General features: G+C 36.0%; 1 long non-coding RNA gene across 1 annotated transcript; it reads right to left on the minus strand.

Annotated features, from left to right (window-relative positions):
• Positions 1-5,469: 5,469 nt before the first annotated feature.
• LOC128808523 (uncharacterized) lies at positions 5,470-16,979 on the minus strand. The gene is made up of 4 exons (XR_008437484.1): positions 16,795-16,979; positions 16,190-16,265; positions 11,446-11,533; positions 5,470-5,681 (listed from the first exon to the last, which is right to left on the minus strand). It is a non-coding gene; the product is annotated as an uncharacterized LOC128808523 (long non-coding RNA).
• Between the last annotated feature and the right edge of the window lie 2,372 nt (positions 16,980-19,351).

A 19,351-nucleotide genomic window follows, 5' to 3' on the forward strand; every position in this document is an offset into this window, starting at 1 on the left:
GGCCTCATGTAAATGGCCCCATCTTGTGTCCCAGTTATTTTTAAAGCCGACTTTACACAGCAAATAAGGATGGAGGTGGGGAAGAGAAAGAAAAAAAAAACCCATCAGGCTCCTCTTAGGAAAATAAGACTTAATTAAAAAGTCTGCCATTGCTTTGCACTTAATTAGGACTAACACAGCTGTTAATAAGCTTCTGATTGATAGTAAACTTGATGTCTGCACAGAAAACTACTTACTTGGTTCAAAGATGATGATAGTTTCATACAGAAAAAAGATTCTGTTTTCTAATTGTGCATAATGTTAATATTTGAAACATCCTTAAGGGTGATTGTACCTATTAAAATTTCATATGTGAAATGAGAAATAAATGAATTGGTGTTGCATTTTTAAAGGATCAGATTACTGTTGATTAAAGCTTTGTCTACACTTGAAATTTCCCAGTAGAACAGCTCTACTGGTGGTTGTAATAATAGGAGAACAAGCAGAGATAGGCTGTCAGCGACTGCTATTAAAATGACAATGTCATACAGACCTGATCTTTAATGGGTTATACAAGGCTGTGGTTATAATGTGGCTATAGAACTTAATACTGCCAACCTCGCTGCTGGTACTGGGGCTGAAATAGGGAAAAAAAAGGAACAAAAAGCCAGTATAGACACAGTTGGGAAGTCAGTGTTTGTCAGCAGAGCTGAGGCACAGATTGGAGTATTTATCCAGAATGCTTCCACAAAGACTCACCCTGCCTGAGAAGTTAAATATCAAGCAATAATAAGTGAAGGGGAAGTTGAAGTAGAAGGACAAAGCAAGAGAGCAAAAGATGAGTAAGATAATTTGGAAGAAAAGGAAGGAAGCATTTGGGAATGGTAAACTTCATAGAAATAGCAGGGAAGAGAAATAGCCCTCTAGAGGAAAAAGAGAAATAAGAAAATCCCATGCAATCTACTTTTAATTTTTCAATAGCACTCCTCCATATAACAAATACAGAGAAGAGACTAAAATAAGCTCTGAGGGTTGAAAGGGAAACACAGAGAAAAGCCACATCAAAAGGAGAAACAAGAAAGGGATTTGTGGAAGAAAAAAAGAAATCATTTGACAAATGGAAAAAAAATCAACTGAAGAAATGAAGGTATTGAAAAGGAGTGAAAAAAGAGGATAAAGGGAAAAAAGGGTATAAGGAAGAAAAAGGAAAAATACATGGAGCTTACTGTAAGAGCTCTATGTTGTTTAACAAGGTTTAATACTAGGAGTCACTGACAGAATGAAAGTTTCTTCTCAAGCATTTGGGAAGATGACGTTCTACTCTTCTGCAGTTCCTGCACAAGCTCAACCATTTAGCACCTCCCAAATGCTCCCATCCCAGCAACGTTGCCTTCAAGATACTTCCAACCTGTATGTTAATTCCTCATTCCCTTCTTTGCCTGACACAAGTCACCTCTGGACAGGAGACAGGTCACAACCATGGATCTGACAGGCTGCTGCCTTCTCCCCTGTGAGCCCCAGAGAGCTCCACTGCACCTCACCAAAGCATGCTGATATGTCAAGAAAACACCGGGAATACGTGAGACTTACACAGGGTAATGCTGGGTGTACATCCGGTCTGGGGCAAAAAACATGAGGAGTTGTGGGAACAGAATTGTACTGAACCAAAACAGAACAGCATACAAAATAAATCCTGGAGTGTGGAGGAAATGAGAAGTCACAAGAAGATCAAGTGAGATCAAAGTTAATTCTGTTTGGGAGGCAGTCACAAAAACTGAGCTCTAACCAAGATATCTTAAAATCAACAGAAATGGGAAATGATTTAACACTTTAGGATAGGAGAACACGAAAAGTAAACACTTCACTCTCTAAAGGCAAATTACACTTACTGTGTTCTGCTACTGCTGTAAAAAAGACATAACCCTTTGATGTGAAGCAGTGCATTTCCGAGCTCCCTTGGTTTGAAAGACCACTGGTGGTGCAAAACGTCAGCATGTTTGCTGGGATTCTGAAAATTTCATCTCCCTTCCAAAAAAGTGCACTTGATGACAGAACACCAGCACTGGGCAACACTGTGCCCCAAGTTTGCTGCTGTGCAAGTGCAGTGATTGGGTAGGACTGTGAGTCCAGAGGTGCCCTCCAAGTGACTCAGAAAATGAAAGGAATGAGCAGTGTCACCTGCCAGCTGACAAGGTAGTTATCCAGGCCACACTCTGACCTACCGTCTTGGTGTCATGAGGACCAGAAAGCAGTTGGGACTTTGTAAAAGGTTTGAAGCACATCAAACAAAAACAGTGTGACTATTAGAACTCATAAGTGAAGTTGACTTTGCTGCTGAGTGGGTGCACAACAAAAAGAGGAAAAAAAAAGGACAACTCTCTGCTTAAAGTGAAAATCTTACTGAATTCTGTCAGGAAAATATAGAAATCTGTGGCTTAGACTCACTGCATTTTGTAGAACATACCTTTTTTCTCCTCAACAGGCTTTACTTTGTTCTGATCTGACAAACAGAAACTAGATCAATCCTCCCAAAAGGTGTCTGATTATACATATAGCTATGTTCTACAGTGAGAATGTGAGGGATATATTACCCTTTCATTATTATATGATGTCAAAAAGCTCTTTCTTATTTTACTGTAAATAAAACATCTCTAAGTGTTCCCATATGTACAGTAAAGATTTTGTCTCTGTAATAGAAATACTTCACACCTAAATAAAATCAAGGCAGTAATGACTATAAGAGGAATTTCAATATTATTTTGGAGATTAGAAGGTATTTAAATAGGTAGTATTTCCTCAAACTGATATTCTCAGCAAAATTTCTTGAATAAGCAATAAAACAGATTGTACATATATTTAAGGAAATGTTTTCAACCAAAAGTGTGCATAATTTGCTCACACCATGTGCCACAATGCCAGTTTACTGGCAAGACCTGTCCTTAGAGAGTGGCTTTTTCTTTAGAACAGTAAATCACATTGTAATTTACACTTGCGTATAATAAACCTAAGCCAAATGGTAGCTCATCCTTTGAAAATGAAGATTAATTAACTTGTAAAGGCCATTACTCTAACACCTGTTTTATTTGGAGTTTAATCAACACACCAGAATTTCAGTAGCAAGAACCCTAGAATTCTATTGTGCTTTAAAGAGCATCTCTTATTTTTGTGCAGTTTAATATAAGTTCTGCTCAAAAATAAGCAATTGAAAGCAACCTAAAATAGCAGTAACAAATTCCATAGACTGAAGCACTTGTGTTTAAATGCCTCAAGCAAACTCACAAGCAATTTCCTAGAATATTCTCTGAGTGTGAAGCATGCAGTTATCAGGAATCTTATTGCAGATTCTGGCCTCATCACACAGAGGTCCCCCCACCCCCAATGTTTGTAACAAAAGTAAAGAAAGTAAAAGCAAGTAAAACACAACAAAATGGATTTGTGAAAGAAAATTGCCTACCTGGCATGGTGTCTATTAGTACAGAAAAATAAATTACATACATTTTAGACAATTCTATAATTTGTACTCTGATAAAAATACAATCAGTGGATGTTCTCTTACAGGTTAGGAGTTCACACTGCTGTAAGATTTTCTTTAGTGCTAAAGGAAAGCTAAAGCTTTCTGATTAAAGGGTTCAGGGAAGTAAAAAGACAAAACACTTCAGGATATATTTGTCCATCTTTATATAGTTTGCTCATTTTGGCACAAGTAATAGTTGTTTACTCTTGAGTTGTTCAAAGTCGACAGATGTCCTATGATTTCTGTCTGACTGAGCGAGACAGCAGACTTCAGGAGGCTTTTATTTCCCAGTTTCTGGGTAGAAGACACGAAGAACATATCAAATTCTCCCTTCTTTCCTTGGAAATACTGATTCCACACTCAACTTTATGCAAGAGATACTGATCTAACTTCAGGGGAGTGCAATTTAAAAAAAATAAAGACTAAAACATTATAAATACACCTAAACAGGTGGGAAGAATACAGATATGAACAAAGTATCATAACAGAGGACAATTACAAAATAATATTCTAATGTAATTCTACTCTAATATATATATATAATAAAATATGCAAAACTAAGATAATGAAGAAATAAAAGAATTATAACAGATAACTTTAAATCTCTCCTACAGTACACAGAGACAAGCTTCTTCTCTTTAAATTTTAAATCCAACCTTTGAGACAAGACTTTTTTTGCTTTAACAAATGTAAATAACCTTTTTCTTGATTTTAATCTTCACTAACTAGGCTTCTTAACCAAAATGACAGATATTACTTCATCACAACATTCAAACACAACAGAAAATGGTGTCTTCATATTCTAAAAACAAGAGATAAAGACTTGTATCTCCATCTCTCACAAAAAATATATTCTTTGGTATCTCTGGTCTCTTTTGTGGTTAAAATTCAACCAAGACAGGATCAGTGGTCTCCATGGGATGAAGTTCAACTTTTTGCCATTAGATTTATCTCTTCAGAGAACAAGACAAAGCTAGCAAAACAGCTGAATATTCCTTGGTACAAATCTTTAATTGATAAGAATCAGTGAGTTAAGTAATAGTCATAGTAATGATTTATACCTGCTGAGAAGATAAGACTTCTTCCTCAGTATAATGACAATTTCTTGAAGTGTCATTCTCTGAACACTCCTGCTAACTCAAATAATATTCAGTACTAAGAAGGAAAGCAGTGTGATATTTTTAAAGGTATTAAATATATGTTTGAATGTGTGAACTTAAGGAATGAGGAATAAGAGACCTTTTAATGAATCTGACCAGGTATTCCTCAGAAGGCCATTACTAGAGTAAATTTGTTGCATAAATAATGTGCTACTGCAGATGTCCATGCCCTGTTTTCCTGCCATAGCTTATGGCTTCACAGAAATAACTGTGTATTTCTAACTCCTAAATACACAGTTAGAAAGTCAAGTTTCTAAACACCCTGGACACCTCTAATGAAAATACTGATTCAAAGAGAGGGGAAACAAATAAAATGGTACATTTAGAGGAAAGTAATCTAAAGCAGGCGTTCCTGATGCTCAGGATGATCCAACTGGCAGAGTCACCAGTCAGGAAAGCAGTCTTGGAGTCACCACTTTGGGGAGAAGTGGTGAGAAGGAGTGAAGAGGGATATGACTGAGATTTTACTTAGTAGTGAATTTGGCTTTTTTGCACATCCTCTACTTCTAGAAATAAGGGCTATCTGATGAATAGAGTAGGAGACAATTTTAAAACAGAAAAGACAAAAATATTTGTTTATTCATTAAATAGTGCATTTCTGGATCTTACGGCCATGGGCAGCTGCAGAGGCAGATGGCATCGGCATATTCAACAAGGAATCAGACATATTCATTGACAACAGGGCCACAATGAATGCTAACAGGATTATGTTGGAATATGTCTTCTCACAACCTTAAGGATAATTCTGAATACTGGGGTACTAAATGAAGTATCCAGGCTTGGTGTTACATGGGGAGAAATAGCCAGGCTTGAATATTCTCCCTAAATACCATTTGCTGTCATCGTTGTCAGAGAGAGCACTGACATAGATGATCTCACCCCATAAGTAATTTCTTACCTTCTAGGGTTTTTTCCTATTTTGATATGACTTCCTACTTAAAAGAGTCATCACCGTCTCTACTTCCTCAGGGACCATTTCTGAGAACAAGTGCTTTTCAGTGCTTTTGGGAAAGGAATTTTAGCTCTTTCTGTAAAAACAAAAAAAACCCCAAAGAGTCAGAGGATGACCAAGATTTTCCACTATCCCTGCTTCTCCCTCTTTCTGCACCTATCTATGTTTCTTTAGGTTACTGAGCAAATAATCGTGCCTAGCCAATACTCCCATTTTATTGAGCCTAATCCATAATGGGTAGTGCAACAACCTATGGATTCCGAAGGAACAATTCTTTTTAAACTGATCAGACATCTGTCCTCTCAGATCGCACTGAATGATCTGAAATTATTTTGGTTTTATTACCTTGGCTATTCAGTAAAGTTGGCAATTACATATCTGAAAATTTGGAAAGAAAGGCAAGCACATGCTATATGCAAAGTTTATACACAACTCTGAAAACTAGAGTTGTCTTGTTACGTATTTTTAAGAGATAATATTTGGCATTAATATTATTAATCTTCTGGCACTCTTTGAGCACTTCACTAACAGCAGGGATATATTTTTTTCTAATATTAATTAACAAGATATAGTTACTAGGTAGTTTATCTAGACTGTACAGACAGTAAACTGCAACACAGGAAATATAATTATTTTTCTGAGGTCGCACAATGGATCAAGCAGAGGAAAGAGGTCACAGATGAGACAGTTTCTAAGGCTCTTTCATCCATCTCATTAAGCTAACAATTCTCATTTCAAACTATTTGTATTCTGTTACATGAGGACTGGTATTTAGAAAGCATTTATTTTGTTTGAAACAGAGACCAAAATCACTTATGTAGCAAATGACCAAGGCATAAACACTCCCAGCCATTAGAAAGGTGGGTTTGGATTGTGCAAAACAACCTCATTTGCTGCACAAGCTGATTTACATCTGCAATTATGACAACTGTGGGCACAACCAATGACACACATTTTAACTACCTCCTTTGCATGAACAATTATGTAGTTAAATGTGCAGCGTGCAGTGAATTGCACCCACAAAATCAGAGGCTGAGATTAGGCCTTTTTAAAAGAGCTAGGCCTTACAAAGTGCCAGATAATTGTATACTCCATGAAAGAGAAGAGGGAGTCTATTTCATTACAGTTTTTAAGAAAATGGGACCATTTAAGGTAATTATCTGTGTTGGCTCATTTGAACACCTGTTGGGTTTAATTCACCAGCACCTGGTGCCAACTGCGGGTAACAGACCTGAGGGTCACTAATTGACAGATTATGTTGTTTATGTTTCTTTATTTTTTGAATTTCAACTTTTTTTTCTACTCAATTTTTAGTAAGCAAACTTTAGCAGGATTCAAGACAAAAAATACAGAGATAACTAACTACTCTTGGAAAACACAATAAAGTATTTTTTCCATGAACACATGTAACATACAAAAGTTGAAGCCTGATGAGCATCCATATTCTGTTTATCTCACTGATATATGCATCAATTTTAAAACACCAAGGAGAAGGACTGGTTGAAGTGATCATTTGCAAGAACTGTTCAATGCATTAGTCTGGAATATTTCAAATAGATATCTTAAGGGACAATAATTCAGTTAGCAATTCGGGGGGGGCGGAATTTAGCTAACACCAAGAGCAGGAAACAGAACTGGGAAATTCTTGATTTATGATAATTGTACATTGGGAATAATTAATCACTCCACTGACAGAATTAAAATGTTGTAGAGGTAAACAGAAAAACCTGCAAATTAGTTATGATACACAGTAAATGGAAGAATAATATGCCTGAAAATAATAAAAATCCATCTGATACTATTGGAAAGTCAAGAGAGACAGAGAAAAGCCTTGATGCATTGAGAAGTCTTAGAGTCTAAAAACAAACAAGCCCAATGTGGCTTAAAAACAATGTGGAATTAAAAACAATAAATTGACTCTGCTCCAAACTGCCCAGAACTGCCAGGGTATAGAGGTGCAAGTGCACAAAGAGATCCAAATCCAGAGAGCTAAGAAAATTTAAGATGGGGAAGTGAGAGCTCTAAGCAGATTTCTTCTCAGAATTGTTAGGCATTGTTGGGGATCTCAGTACTTCATTGTGTCAAATTTTTCAAGTCCTCACATACTTTTGGAAATGTGCTTAAATAATTTGCAGAACAGATACACAAGGATTTTGCTGAACTGGAGTTGCAATTCAGACACAAGAGGATTTGAGCTCTAGACATTTGGCTTCCTTGTAAAAATCAATCTGAAAAGAAACAAGAAATCTCACATGCTGTACACGTAAATTTTATATTTTAGGGTCTTGCTTTTCCTCTTCAGTCAAGCATATTCAAATACCTGTACATTTCACCCATTAAAAATCACAGCAATAATACAGAATTCTAAATCAGAGCTCACAATCAATATGCTCAAAAGTTCTTCTGATAGAAATAAAAATCAACACAGGACAAGAAAAAAGCTAAACCATCTCACTATCTGAAAGGAAACACCATCTTCCATTAAACCACAGCTAAGAAAATATCAAATTCTCAGGGTGAGAAGTGAACAAAATGAGGTATAATATTCTTATAATTAAAATATATCACAATCCAAATAATATATAGGTAGGAAATGGAATAGAGATTATTTTTAATGTAGATTAAAATAATTGGAAATTATAATATCAAACCAAAGCATATGTATCCATAAAGATATTTATTGCAAAATTAGATTTACTCTGTGTTTCATTGTATACTTAATGTTCTGTGCAGATAATGCAGAAATACCATATAGTGGTAACACAGTCTTCATATTTCTTAGAAAATTCTGCCATCCTGTCATATATTTGGCTCTTACTTTTCAGCAGATGTAAGAAGTTAAATGTGTCTGGAAAAGTTTTAACTGGTACAGAGATCAGAATAATCAAAACTAGTAACAGGACTGCATTAATTACTATTTCTGGTAAATAATTAATCATCAACCCTTTGCATAGCCCCCGGCCAAAACTCTGTATGGTCTCAAACTGACAACACATAAACCTCCAGAGGTATCCACTAACTTGAATTGAGCTTGAGGTCATTTGTTTAGCTGCAAGAACAAGATAACTTTTAAATTAAAATTTTTATTGTTAAAGCATTGTTCTGGAATATAAAATTCTATGTTTGAAATGCCAGTTTGAATCATAGAGAATGACTTGTGACTTCATAAATTTTTGGTACAGATGGTAGGGATTTCCTGGTGGGAGACTGTGGTGCCAAATGCATTTTTCTCCTGTACAGAAGCTCATGTGTCACATGGCTCCAAGGGGTTAATTTTTTTACACATAGAATTCTCTACATGATAATGCACTTTCATGTTCCCCATCTGGCTATTGTAAAATCACAGAGGCTGTGAAGGCACAAGCATGAAGTAGAAACTGTTGTCCTGGTTTTCAAAGGTCCTGAGTATCTGCAACTCCTACTGAAGTAAGGAGGCAGCCACAGGTGTTCCATAGCTCTGAAACCCAGGTCCTTATTAGCATATTTTCAGGAGCATTTCTTTAAAGTGAAAAGTCTCACCATGCCAAATTCTTAAGTGTCACTTGAAGTCCCCATTTCCCATTTTTATGCTCCTCTAAAAACCTAGAGTTTTTACTAGAAACAGAAAAACATTTAATACTGCAATATGTAATATATGTGAAAACCAGAATGCCAATAAAGCAACTGGGGGCTTCGGATGGAACGTGCAGATGGAATGTAGAAGGAATGGAGCAGGAGAAGACTCTCCTTCACTATCTGCCTGCTGAAGCTGAGGAGTAAATTTTTATAGGAGTGAGTTGGGTGTGTGCTGCTTAAGTGCCAGTTGGGGTTAAACCATGACAGTCCCTTTTGGTGCCTGGTGTGAGGCACAGAGGGTCGAGTAATAGACAACACTGGCTGATCACCTACAGGAAAGGCTGAAGCATGAAGCCAAAATCAGTGTCTGAAGCACTGTCTCATCCTGAAAATTTTCCCTTAAGGAAGCAGTTAAAACTGTTAGAAGTAGATCAGCTGGAGGTACAAATGGCTTCAGTGTATTTCCAGAGCTCATATCTGATGGTTTCTGAACCAAGGATGTCTGTAGGTCTCAGAGTGCATTCTCTGGCATGAGGGAATTCTGTCATCAGCCTATGATGACCACCCCTCAACACTTAGAAACCATTCAAACTTGATGAAAAAATCTAAAATATAGTTCTGCATTGAAACTAATGCTTAAGGTTGTTGCACATTTACTGTAGAAGTGCAAATGGAAACCAACTAGTACATTTGTAGGTATTTTGTAGATAAGATAGCCAGTAGGGTTTGTAGGGTTGCATTTGTAGGTATTTTGTGTAAAAGATAGCCAGTCTGCTACCTACCTCATAACAGAAGAAAATTATTGCAAATTAAAATCTAATGTATCTGAAATGTTGTGTAGTATGGAGAGAAGGAATGGCTTACTATGAGCTATAGGAAGGTCTTGTTACATGCAATGTTATTCATATGGAAATTAGTCTCAAGCTCCATGAATATACATGAAATCACATGGGTGGCAGTTTTCTATATCTTTATTTTCATGAAGCAAAGTCAGTGTGGTACTCAAAGTATGGCAGGGCAGAGCTGGATGAAAATTACCTCATTTTCCAGGACATTGTAGAGTTACACATTTGGTTGTGGCTATTCTCCCACACACAAGAATGCAATGAAGCCTTGGGAAAAAAGCTTCCTGTTCAGCTCTACTCAATTAGCAGGAAGGAAAAAAGCTGCAGGCTAGTTCAGAATGGCTCTTTTGTAGAGGAAGGTGTGAGGCAAAACCAGTGCACCATCTTGAATAAAGAAACCTATTTATCCTCCTACATACTGGAATACTTTGCAGTGATTCACAGGCAGTTCTATTTCTAAACCGTACAGAAACCAGCTAGGGAAGAAATTAGGGTTTACTATCATGGGTTATCTTTAAGTAGCAGCTATGTCCATTCTCTCTCCTTTAATTTCAACTACAAAATAGCACAAGTGCTCCATGAGGCAGCTGAAAGTTCAGTATTCTCACAGTGACAGGATCTGCAGCCCAGCCCGCAAGCTAGGAGCTCTCAGCTTCCCTTCCACCACTACATTTCACTTACCTTCAGAATGGCCCTGTAGCTCAAAGTGTTTTGGTTTTTTGGGGTTTTTTAAATCAAAAAGGAAAAGAAAAAAAGACGTTTTATCAATGAATTAATCAAACCTGACCCATACTTCCATATTATGTCAAAACCTATGGGAAACCAGATAAAGTTGGTTTGGGCAAGGAATACAGTGTAAAGAATCTTAGTCAACAGGCTTATCAGAAGCCCATGGGATACAAGCAAAACATGCTAATGGATTTGGGAGCTTTGGGTCAGACCCCTAACAAGTGTTAGGATGCTTAGACTGCATTTTTTTTAATGTTCCAACCTACTGTGCTCTACTGAGGCAATACAGCAGCTTTACATACCATAAAATAAGAGGTACAATACAAGGGAAAGAAATGGCATCTCTTCCAAATTCAGCTATCAGGTTATCAAGTAATTCATTAGCTGTGATTTGGTGAACAGCATCAACTTTCAGAAGTAGTTTCAAAACTTATTCTTCTTGGAATGAAAATCACAACTTTAAACCTCTAATTTCTACTAACAACAAGACACATTTTCAACTGAGTGCTTTAATACAGCAGAGACCTTTCTTCTCACAGTGCCATGAAATTAGTTCACAATATCATTTATAGCAATTTATTTTTAACATCAATTTTGCTTTTCAGAAAACATGTACTACTTAAAAGCTAAGAAAAATATCACAACTATTGTAATTGTGGAATTCATTGCAAAGTAGTCAACATTTATTCTGTGAGAGCATTGTGTACTCACCAGCCTTGGTAACTTGTCTCCCAGACCAAATTTTTCAAAGCAGAGGTCTTCCTTTCTTATTAGTTCAAAATCTTTTTTTCCAAGTTTTCTATAAAAGGTACAAGAAAATTAGGGTCAGTGAATGAATACCTACTATTTTTCACAAAAACTGTGTATTATAGGATCACTCTGAAATCAAAAAGTTGGCAGGACTGGGAAAACTTCAGAGAACTCTACAAAAGTGACTCAAGTTCTAAAAATGTGTCTCTCAGAGAGATTTAAAGGAAAAAGGTTATGAGGTTAAGAGGTGATTTAGTCTTTGTGACTAGGTATCCACAGAGGTAAAAGGTAATTGCTATTGTAAGGATTTTTTAAGTAGTAGCCAAAGGTTTACTAAGAAACAATTGAAGTACCAGCTAGGAAATATTAAACTGAACACATAGAGTATTTTACTACTCCCTAATTCACCCATCCAAATCTCTTGCTGCCATTGTGTGTAGTGTTTCTGTATCTGTAATAATTTTTACTGCAAACACTGTGTACTTAGCATTTCTTTCGATTCCATGTCCAAGTAATATTTTCCATCAAATAATTCAACAATTCTGTACTAACAACCACCACACTGCAGTGATAAGAACCATCAGTAATTCATGGGCCAATGTTTTTAGACTCATGGGTTAATAACAGTCACAAGAAATGAAACAAGAGACACAAGACAAAACAGACTAGTCTCAGTTTTGGCATTGGAGTCCCAGTCAGCTGTCTTTCTAATAACAGGGTTTAGTTCAAACAAATCATGGATGCATTACAAGAATTACTAAATATTTTTATTCTGTAGGCTTTCATTCTGTAGATTTTTTTTATGAAAGTCAGATTAGTCATACATAGTAGGTGCTTGTATCCCTAAAGTCAACAGTACTGATGTTCAGAACTCAGCTCTAAATTCTTAAAATCTATGAAATGTGTTCAATTCTCAGTCTAGAGTGCTATTCTTCATAGAGTAGGAGTAAATTAAAGCAACACTGCTTCACAGAAAAATCACAATAGTCTAGAATATCCTTTTTCTGCTCCAAAAGACATATTTTTCAGAACAAAAAAATAAAGCAGAAAATACTGGGAGAAACAAAGCATCATTTTCAATTCTTCACTCTTTGTTCTGCTATTTTGATGTATTTCCTTTACCTGTGTAGTATGACTGTTGCCTTGTTTGGCGTCATCAAATGTTATTTATCAGTAGAAATAGGATAATAGAAATGTCAGAAAAATGTGAAAACCTACAATAAGTGTCCATATTAAGAGTACCTATGTTCATAAAAATATACTTCAGCTGCATTCTTGTCCTGTATCTATTTTCTGTTATTTTGAGTAAAATACTTGAATAAATGTGGTATCTGTATGTTCAATTTAATCTTTCGATGTCATCTGCTTCTTTTACACTGAGTGTATCCATAACTATGTGGAAATAATTAAATTTAAAAAAAGGAAATATATATTAAACTAAAAACAAAGTTATCCTATAAAAAAAAGAAGTTTCAATACCAGACATTTGGTATTTGGTTTCTGTGACTATGTACCAGCAGGAGTATTAACTCTAAATGATTATTAGAGAATATATTTGAAAGTAACTATTGATCTGTGTTTTACTAATCACATGGAATGGAAAACCATATCATGTGGTCTGTGTTTTCAATCAAAACTAACAAAGATTAAATTCCTAATAGATTTTACATCATACTATTCATGCATAACTGACTTGCAAGAATTACACAGCAAATACTTTTGAGAAACTAATACTCATTTTTGTGATCATTTAAAACAAACAAACAAACAAAAAAAAGAAGCTAACTTCATCAAATAAATTATTTGCAACAAATAATTTTTTTAGTTCTATTCCCAAAACACAAAAGTCAGTACTGAAAAATGTAGTTGTCACACCCTGGTGAAGGATGCCTGTCACTTTATATCAAAGCAAAATACTGTGCTGTTTTATTCACACGGTTTTAATTTTTAAGGTAAAACATAAAATTAATATTTTGGTGCATTTCCCCTAAGATTTTGATCTCAAAATATCTTTGACAAAACTTGAGGTTTTCTTTTATCCTCCAGCTCTCCTTCCCAATCTGCCTCAGGACTTAAATCCACATGGAACTCAATTAAAGGAACAGAAAAGGGGCAGAATGCATTCATTTCAGGACATGATACCCTAAGTATTGGTTGGTGACAATGCCCATTATTCTGCTATGCACAGACAGGACTAAATTCTCTCCAGACTAAGGCAGTGACAGACAACAGATAACTTCAGCTGAAGAAATCAAGTTAAGTAGGTGAAACATATCACATGGCACCTCAAAAATCTGTGAAGAAATTTTCTGTGCCTTTAGAAAGGAGCAAGAATTACCACACTTTCTGAATAGGTTTCTTATTGCTGTAATGCAGGAAGCAATTTATTAGGCATCCCAGGCTCCTCCAGCTGCACAAAGGTATTTGAGAGCTACTGTGGGGGTCAGAGCACACCTGGAAGAATGAGGAAGAAATCCAATAGTGCAGATTGCCCAGGAAAAAGAAATCTCCTGACCCTTTCCTATTAGACAGCAGCACATGGGCCACACTCTCAGAGCGTGACAGGCAGCAGGACTCTTCTAATACTAATACAGCAGGACTGTTGTAATCCTTCAATATGCTGGCACACTTTTTGTATTTTAATGGATTTTCTGTTTGCTGGTTACTATTGTGGATGCTTCTATTACTATGCTTTAAGAATGAAATGAAATGGGAAGTGTAGAGTACACCTTAAATTGCACATAAAAATTCACCAGGCCATCCTCGCCCCACCATGCAGAGGAAATTCTGTACGTTAACAGAGTTCTAGAGTCACCTTGGGGCTTGTGTCCCCCATCTCTATGTGCAGACACAGCCTGTGGGGTGGCAATAACAGCCCTGGCACCAGTATGGAATATGCCACCTGAATGGACAAGGGAGCCAGGGCAGCCAGGAATTTAGCAGGGAAGCATTAGCTGGAGCCAGGAAGGGTCAGAGCAGTGCTGGTGGCAATAATGACTCTAACAGTGTCCTTAAGCCCATTAGAGGAGCACCAGGAGCACGGGCCATTATTCAGGGTGGGAAGAAAAGCAATTTGCAGAAGTAGAATTAAAATCAGAAGATGATCTTATGGCTTTTGTATTACTGTTTTCAAATTAAGCAATAAGAAGGAGTGTGAATTGCATTCTATTAATTTATACATGGTGTTTTCATTCTTGGGTAGTCAACACAACACGGGGTGAATTAATGCTACTTTGTTCTGACACTGTTGTGATTACAAAATGCTAATTTTAAAAAATATTTATATTGCTAATTAAGGAGGAAGGTCAGAAGTTCTAAGCTCCAGCTGCAATCAACACAGTTCACTGCTTTGAATTTTACAAGTTCTGAGCTGTGAATTGTGCTGATTGCAGGCACAGCTCTGGATACTCATTAGCCAGTCGAACCACCACAGTTCTACCAAACATTTTGTAATATACTCTACTATGTTGTACAAATCCTACTGTTATGATGCAGACATTAATATCATTAAGTACAACAATAAAACTCAGTCTGTATCAGCATAAATTGTACACATGGATTTCAGAAATAAAAACTGTATAAAAATAAAGGCAATAAAGCTATGAGCACTTCATTGTGCTGTCACGAGAAGAAAAGTGAGCTAATTGTACAGAAAAGAAGCTGCGAAACCAAAATAAAGTGAATAGAAAAATTTAACTAAGAAAATCCAGAAAAGAGGAGGTTGTGAAACTGTGTCTGTATCCACAAGCCCATGTATGAACTCTTAGGTTATAAAAGAACCCAGATGTATGCAGCAAAAGCAAAACAATCACAGAACAGAAATAATAGCCAATTAAATCATGGTTGTGGTGGTCTAAAACATTGGCATTAAAGCCTTATCTGGTGGCAACTGAGAGAATAAAAAGACAAAGTGGGGAGAAAAAACATGCAAATGCATTATGGCAGAAAAATATCCCTGAAAAAATGTGACATTTTGGTTGCAACATATGCACAGTAATTTACAACAATTCATTTTCCAGTTACTGGGGTACCTTTTAATATTTTTTAGCTAGTATAGGTGGTTTCAGATTTTTTCAGAGAGGAATAATTACTTTGTAGCCAAGTACAATATACTTTGTTTTCAATATACTTTTTATATTGAAAGACTTCAATGTAAAAATCCATGCAGTCTTACAACCAAAGTTTCATTTCTTCTTCTTATACCACCAAACTAATAAACTTCCAAGACACACAATTTACCTGTACAGGGAGACCTGGCAGCCCTGGAACATCTCAGTTGCAGAGATACCACAGTCAGAGGTGGAGAAGAAAAGCCTTTACCCTGATTGCACAGTTTGTGCAATCATGTCAGAATTTGACCAATAATCTGTAAATCAACTACTCAGTCCTCATTTATAGATGCAGACAACAATGAAAAAGAGAGGCCTAAACTCTCAGTTTGATTATATGGTGTTTCAGTGCAATATTCTCTTATTTCCAGACTATTTAGTGGTCCATAAATCAAATACTCAGTTTTTAATACTGAACTATATCTTTTACCTCATTTTGCATGGAAATTTTTATTGCTTAGATACAAGCAATTATAAAAGCTCACTCTTTTTGAAGATTTAGCACACAGGCTTATTTTTTATTTCAGTACAAAATTGTAAGTACTTGTATTATAAATGGGTCTGTACATTTTATATTACTTTTACAAGCTACTTACAGCATGTACATAATGACACCTGTGCTCCAAATGTCACACTGTTGGCTGTAGTCACAGGCACTGATAACTTCATGGGCTGCCAACGAAGCAGAAAAAATAGTATTAATAATAGAAAAAAAAAAAAAAAAAAAAACTTTTAAATGCTTAAACACAAAGCATGAAGAATGTGCTGATGTGGTATAATTTATTCCCATATGTAAAGAGGAACCAACAGCAGATGTTTAAATGAATAATGTACAGGCCTTAACAATTCATGCTGATGTGTCCTCACTTTTTTCATTTAGCTGTTAAGGGGGTGGTGACATTGTGACATTAGCTGTGTGATTAAACTTAGTATTCTTCTTCTCCACAGTAAGTTATTAAAGCAGCATTCATAACACACCGACTTAAAGTACTGCAAGACATCACATAAACTTGGGTTTCTACCAGACATAAGGGTAGTACATAAGAATACAGGGTTTTTGCAAAACACTGAGTCTCTGTTTTCTTGATCATATCAGATGATTAACAAAATCTGTGCCAAAACACTCTCAAATAAAAAATTTCAAACCCTCTATTTCAGTCCTACATTAAAATTCACAAATTAGAGCCTATTCACTACTCACTTTATATGATTTCAGTCACATGTTGGTAAGACACTGGTTTGGTGCCATCTCAATGAGACTTTATCTGCTGCATCATGGGAGGTGTGGTTGAGTTCACAGCAAGATCTAGGGGTTTTAATTTCAGAATCAAAAGTGGTGACATACTTAGTCACAGTAAGGAACAAAATATAAAAACCTTTACACAATGGAAGGGGAGATTAACAGTGAATATTTTACTTGGTGTTGTCCCACCAAATCAAAAAAGCCTGCTGAACTGTGATCTCAGATTTTTTTATGTCTTAAGTAGGCACTAAGATTCAAATATCCAATTATTATGATAAGGATCTTGAAATGGTTAACTTAATAATTTGATAATACCACAACTGGTAAACATGATTTTAAGGAAATTCTAACCATTAATATTGTCAAACTGGCCAAACCTGCTGTAGGGACTAATTTTTAATCAGTTATTTTGATAACTTTTTAAACTATCAGTAATTCATGCTATTAACGTACTGGGAAAATTTACAAAATTATATGCATTTATATCTTTAAATACATGTCCTACACAAAATAAAATTACCAACTCAGGAAGTTAGCAATTTCCTGGAAAAAAGGTGAGTAGAAAAATCAAACAAAGAAAATCCAGAAAAGAGGAGGTTATGAAACTGTCTGTATCCACATGTCCATGTACAAAGTCTTAGGTTACAAAAGAACTCAGATGTATGCAACAAAAGCAAAACAATCACAGAACAGAAATAATAACCTTATTTTTATTACTAAACCAGTCTGATTAAATTTTGAATTTCTATGAGTCTCACAGAGAACAAGGGAGGATACAAAAAACAGAAATAAGACCAAAAGGAAAACATAAGTATAGAGGGGCAAAATCAGAAATAAAAAATGAGGAGCAACTAGCAAGGGATGTAACTCAAAATGAAATCATCTATAAGAATATTAGTGGTGGGAAGACAGTGAATAAAGACATTGGTGTTGTACTCAACCAAGAACGCAACCGATTGATGACGCTTAGAAGGCAAATGTATTTAATGTCTTCTTGCATCAATTTTAACCAATATGTCAAGTGCAAGCAGTGGATAGTCCAATCAATATCAATGACAAAGGGGCAAGACCTCAGTCTTCTACAGAGCAGAGAAAGGTTAGCAAGTACTCGAGTTGGAAATTTTAAAATCAGCCATAACCGATAAAATTACTTCTGGAGTACTTTAAAAGTGACAAGACTTTTCAGAGCTATTAGCTTTTCAAGAACCATTAGTGGAAGGCAGATAAAATACTTGAAAACTGAAAAAGTCAATCATGGTATCTATCTGTAAGAGTGTGAAAAAGCTGGCATCAAAGAATTACAGAAGTATCCCATTAACTCCCAGGAAAATACTGGAATTAATAGGCACCTAGAAGAGAACAAAGAGGTGAGTAATAGATATTATGCACCTGTCAGGAGCAAATCTCTATGCAGCACAGGCTAACAGGTTTTGGGGTTACAAGAGGAACCTAAAATGTCACACATTTCTATTTTAGTAAGGATTTTGATACTGTTTCCCTTAAATTATTTTGTAATCCAAATTATTGTGTTTAATGTAATAATTAAATACATTAAAATATCACAGGAGCAATGCAAGGTCCATAAAAGTGCTTTTCAGAAAACAAGTGTAACTTGTTTGTTGTCAAAGTGGAAGGCATGTCTTGTCGGTCTGTCCTCTTTAAAGAACAAGAGACCAAGAGAGAAGTGAAATAACAGACTGCTAACAATAGGAGGGTGCCTACCTGTTCTCCATATCTGTGATGCATGGGGGAGGAAATAATAGTCTGAAAATGTGAATTGCAGTTGCACCCTTTTCCTTTTCCCATGCACAGGATTCCACCACCTCCCTTAGGTCAGCAAGAGCAATTACATGGCTGCAGGTGAGTTAACTGAAACTTTATAATGAAAAAAGTGATTAGATCACGGCCTGTAGGTATAAGTTGAAGCTGATTGTCAAACTGAAGGTTTGGGGCAGACAGCAGGAAAAATTTCTAGGAGGATAATGAAGCATCAGAATAGAGTGCCTTGGAAAATTATGGAGTCTCCATTACTGGAGGTCTTTAAGTACACTTTGCACAAATATTCATCAGAAGTGACCTCGGTACAGCTGCTTCTTCCTTTGGACAGAGAAATAAATCAAACAACTCAAGGCCCCTTGCAGTGATGAGACTCTGTGTTTCTGTCATGATTGGTAAATTGGAAACTATCCTGTACAGCCCCCTCACTTAAAGAATATGTAAGGCTACTAGTATTTAATAAATCAGAATGTTGGAAGGACTAATTATCTTCCCCCAAAAAGGATTTCTTTTTTTGCTTTGGTTTGTAATGAGCAAGCTGTGAAATTTGCTGGGATAAACTGTTGAGGAAAAGACTCCACAGAATTTAAAAAAAGAATGTGATGTTGAATAATGGAGTGAAATATGTTATAGCATGCAGAATAAATCAGAAAAGGTTATAAATCTTTATGTTATGGAATGCAAAGTTTTCATTGCCTAAATAGACAAGGGGAAAGCCCTGAAAAGCATGTAAATTGGG

This window comes from Vidua macroura, chromosome 6 (genome assembly GCF_024509145.1).
Source record: "Vidua macroura isolate BioBank_ID:100142 chromosome 6, ASM2450914v1, whole genome shotgun sequence".
Classification (NCBI taxonomy): domain Eukaryota; kingdom Metazoa; phylum Chordata; class Aves; order Passeriformes; family Viduidae; genus Vidua; species Vidua macroura.